Consider the following 5,476-nt stretch of genomic DNA (forward strand, 5'->3'; position numbering starts at 1 on the left):
TTATGAAATTTAAAGTTATATTAAACTTTATCCCATGTAAATATTCTAGATATGCATGGGTACAAAAAGTTACTCATGCATACACACTCGAGTTAAAAGAAAAGATGGGATAGAAAGCTAATCATGCACATGTAGTGTGCATGAAAACGCATGTTAGATAAAGCATATAGTCTATAGTTAGAGAAAAAGCATGGATTGTGAAGACTCTCCCATCACTATATAAGGATGAGGAGCACAATGTAATAGGGTGTGGATTATTTGGAAATTGGATATATTTCCTAAAACACCAATTAACAAACTATATTCGTGGGATTCACGAAATAATCTATACTTGTGGGATTCACAAGTTCTTTTTTAATCTCTTTCTTTCAATCTAAATACATGTTCTTATCTAAAAATTGATTAATTGAATACAATACACTCGTGGGATTCACAAATTTGTGATCAAAATTGTCTCTTACTATCTAAATATTGATTAAATACACTAAACTCGTGGGATTCACGAGGTTCATAACTTACCTATCTTTCTACCTATTGATTACTAGCCTTCTCTCATATTCTTCTTTCTCCTAGTCCAAAACCCCAGCGGTTCCCACCCGACTCATGCAAACGATCCGGCGCTGAAAGGCACGACAGTGTCCTCTTCCTCCGTTCGAGTGAGTATAGAGCATGTGGCCTTCTGACTCATTGCTCCTTGTACGCACGTGGTTTTCTTCGACCAATAGCATTGATTGGAGCTCGAAGGAGGGAGATTTCTACCTTGCTAGAACGGCGGTTCGCATCGCGCCGAACCATGGTGCGAGGCCACCGAGGCATATTTGCACCATCTCATCATCATCGATACTTACGCTTATTGAGCCGAGCGAGTCGCAAAGCTCCTTGATCTTCACGGTGTATGTCGTGATGGACATGTCCCTTTGTTGAATGTTGTTCAACTCTTGGTGGAGCTGAAGCCTTCTTGTGGTTGTGTTCGCCGCGAAAATCTTTCATAGATTTTCCCATGCCTCCTTCGGCGTCTTGGCTTCGCGAATGTAGCCGAGCATGTGATCGTGAACACATGTCGCCAAGAAATACATCACGCGGCTTGCGGCTTGCTCCCATGTCGCATATCCGGGAGCCGCTTCGGCGGGTCGGCCTTCGTGCTCTCCTTTGATGTAGCTCCAATAGCCTTGTTTGACAAGGTATTGGTGCATCTTGTACTCCCAAGTTGTGAAGTTGTTTCGATCCAACTTCTCGGTAGGGAGAGCGCTCCCCATTTGAGTATTCATTATGTCGATTCTTCTTCTTCTTCTTCTTCTTCTTCTTCTTCTTCTTCTTCATCTTCTTCTTCTCTCTTCGAATGCGAGCTATGTAGTGAAGCTACGATAGTGATGCGTCGGCTCTTGGTCGTCGGCGTGGAGCACAACACACGATCACGATGAGGCGAATGGGCTAGATCGAGCTACCAACCTTGCTCTGATACCATGTAAAGAATCGGGTATGATTCTTGTGTAGAGAAATAGGTGTGAGCTGTGTGTGTGTATGAGAGAGAGAGAGTGTGCGAGTGAGACAAGGAGTAAGACAAAGAGTATACGCAAGATAGATTATATTAACAAAGGAGAAAGACTCAACTCCTATACAAGGTGGGAGGAGGGTGCTTTATATAGTCACCCTCTCTCTTCATTAACTACAAGATTCATGGAGCATGGGGAATGTGAAAGCTCATAAGTTATGTGTCATAGAATATGATTCTATGACTCATACTTAATGCTAGAATACAAAGAGGTGGCATAATGGTGACTCTTGACCGTTTGAGTGTCTATTCACTCTCAAGGTGAGTTCACACACTAGACCAAGTTGAGCTTGATTCTCAACATTAATAAACAAGTAATGTGAGTTTCCATTGGAATTTTTTGGCACATCATCAACAAACTTGGATGCCCTTTGGGCCATGTTTGACACTATCTCAAATTTCTATGAACAATGTTTAGTATATGATCCAATGATGTATTACTCGTATCTTTTATCTCACATTTCCAACGTCAACATGGAAATACAAAAATGATTGTTTTGACATGTAGTTCTAGAATATGCAAAACAGTCACAATATCATGTTGTTGTTAACTATTCCATTGACAAAAAAAAATGCAAAAAGTGAGATACAAAATATTGATATTTTTTGAAGAAATGATGATGTTTGATGGGAGAGACACATGTGGCTAATTAGGAGCACAAATCTATATTGGCAATTACAAGAGAGACGGAGAGAGAAAACCAAATGAAAAGGGGTGCCACACACATCCTCACTATGAGATTGTCAATGACGAGGCTAAAGAAAAAAAACATTAGGATTGCAAGGTTCTAAGGAACGGTCTAGCCAATGTGAAGCTTTGAGCCTAATTGGCCACATCATAGTAAAAAAGAATAGAAGTTTGGGGATGGTGTAGATGATGCAACAACGAGTGTCTCTAAAAGTCGATGCCCAAGTACCACTAAACTTGAGAAGGGAAATGCAATGGTTGGCTATGGTTCCAATGATAGCGCGAATGGTATCTCCAAATTTTCTCATCCAAGATTTAGTGCAATTGAGACATTAAATGAAGTGGTGAAGGTATGGAAAAAGAAGGATCCTTATGAGAATGAAGAAAAACAAAAAGAAGAGGCACTAATCATTACCTCCAAAACCACATTCTCAAACTCAATTATGCTTGACATGAGGTTTGGAAAAGAAGTTGTGCAATAATGATGATGTTGGAGTTCGGAATATGTTGGGGTTGCAAGTCTAAATGATAACACGAATGCAATCCCCAAGGCTTCAAGCCCAAGCCCCACTACGGTCAAGACCTTACTTGAAGAGAATATCAATGAAGATAAGCCCTATGAATTTGAGATGACAATCGTCAAAAGGGTAATAGAGGTAGAACATATGGTAAACTCATCTTTGATCCCAAAACTTGAGCAATCTGCCTATTATCACGTTCAAATAAGATTTCCACACATCTTGAACCTACCAATCCTTGCACAAAATTTTGTCATAGTCATAGTGTGTACTCTCAATTGCAATATTCATTAGTAAAGTTCTTGAACATTGAGTGTTGCTACTCAATTTCACATGTATTGCATGAAAAAATTATCTTTGGTCCGCCATGTCATATTTGACCGTAAAAAGATGATGATAAGATCCTTCTCTCTCTCTCTCTCTCTCTCCATAACCTATTTGAAATAATGAACTATGATAGTTCCATGCATCTTTCTCAAGAACCAATACTAGATTGCTATAAAAGTTATTTTCAAAAGTTTAGGGGAGTGTATATGTCTATAAACTAATGCAAAGATGTCAAATGTGGAGGTAAATTGTATCATGTACATGTAAGAAATTGTTGAAATATGTTATCAAATTGTGGGGATATCAAAGAAAATTGAAGTTTTCCCCCAATTTTTAAGAAAAATGGTGCAAGAAAACTTAGCATTGTCAACTTAAATGCTCCTTAGCATATAGATGAGATTGCATTGTGCATGAATGACCATGGCTCTTTTATCATTTTCTACTCCCCCATATTACTATCTAGTAATCCATAACTCTCCCTTTTTTTCCAAGAAAAACTTCTTCCATTAGTTATAAAATTTTACAAATGAGACGATTATGTACAAATCCCTGTAGGGACGCAATAGTTCCATCTTATGTGGATGCCCACTGACTCAAGAAAGGGAGAGGACGACCATTGTTGGATGAAGGCTATTTGTTGTCTTTCAACTCCATCAGAGCCGCCCTTAAGGCCATCATATTGGCTCTTCAAAGTGGCTATAATTTCACTCCATATCTCTTGCAGTAACCTTGTTGGATGTGCGGTTTGGTTGGAGAAGGCTCGCCTACATCGTTGTTTCCATAGAATCCAAAGAGTTATTGGGCTAACCAATTCCAACACCTCTTGAGATTTGTCATTAAGAGGAGTGGAGTGGACATTGCCATTGGAGGAGAAAAAGACCTCTTGTGCTTTTATCACCAAAGTCATCCCCTCCTCATGATGCTCATATCTACCAACTACGGTCTGCCATGATAGCTAACATATATTTCCCCACTTGATTGAGCTTTGCACCTAGCATAATTGCAACAAGCGGCCAACCCCCCGCCATATTCGATGGGACGTTGGGTAGTCCCATAGAGCGTGTCGTATTGATTCTAGTGCATGTGGGCACTCTACACAATTAGGAGAGCTAAGGTTCCCACGTTGTTATGCTCCCACTGGTAGGGACTTATGTATTAATGGCCATTGGAACGTGGTAATTCGCCTCAAGTGTTGTTGTTTCCAGATTTTCTGCCAAAACTTGGTGATTATTGTGGGAGGAACTTGAAATGTGTCACCTTCACAGCACTCGGCTCTCGGGCGGTTTGAGCAGCTAGAATGTGGCGACCCAATCTAGTTGTGAATTGGAAGAAAGGGATGGGTTTGCTTCCTTGCCCCATGTAGGGGTCATGCCATGTCCATTGCAAAGGGTTCCAACTAACCTTACATAGCCATGTGTTTTCATGAGTACATATGTGCCAATCAGGTTGTACTTTGATCGGATCAGGATCTACAATCCATTTATGACCAGTACACGCGAGTACTCGAATTGCGTTATTCTGTGTTGGTGTCTCAATGTCTCGCAATTCAGAGCCTTTGAGCCTGTCTGGTGGTCCCCTACCTCTCGGGATCAGAGATCCTTCCTCTGCGTGGCCTATCCATTTCTCCATTGTCGTCCTTTGAGTAGCAGATTCCCTAATCAATAGAGCGTTAATGATTTCCGATCTCATAATCCATCTACCCCTGATTCCATGGAGTATGTTCGCCTGATCTTGTAGTGGCAGTGACATAAACTGTTGCCAACATTCTACACTTTTTCCTGGACCATCTACAATGTATCCCCATGACAACCCCTTACGTGATCCCAATAGTTGATTAGATTCATCCTTGATACATGGGTTCCATAGGATACGTTGACTGAGCCAAGCAGGTTCGGATCTCGATTGATCACACTTGGACCCTCGACGAATGTCACACCATGCCTTCCACATGGATGCACTAAATCTATCCTCCAATTGGCGGGAGAAACTAGGTTTGAGATCCATGTTTAGAATCCATCCTGTTTGGGGGGCCCAAATGACCCCTTTTCGTGGCCTAAAGTAAGCGAAACGTAACCCCAGTAGCATTTTCCAACAGTCATTTCTTGGTTGGAGTCCTCGCACCACAAATTTTGCAAGTAAGGCTTTTGATTGTGAAAGGGGATCAATAAGACCCAATCCCCCTCTCGACTCAGGCATTGTGAGTATCAGCCACGCCACCTTCGCGCGAGCTACATGGTCTTCCTTACCAGACCAAATGTAGTTGCGGACCAGTCGTTGAATCTGATGTATACTTTCCTTGGAGATTGTCCAGCATGATAGACTGTACCATGTTGTTGCGAGTAGTACCTGATTTGCCACTATGATGCGACCCGCTAGCGACAGTTTTTTCGA

Source organism: Azolla caroliniana, unplaced genomic scaffold, assembly GCF_043228905.1.
Source record: "Azolla caroliniana isolate FFs.n. ecotype wild unplaced genomic scaffold, voAzoCaro1.0.p SCAF_4, whole genome shotgun sequence".
In the NCBI taxonomy this organism is placed as follows: domain Eukaryota; kingdom Viridiplantae; phylum Streptophyta; class Polypodiopsida; order Salviniales; family Salviniaceae; genus Azolla; species Azolla caroliniana.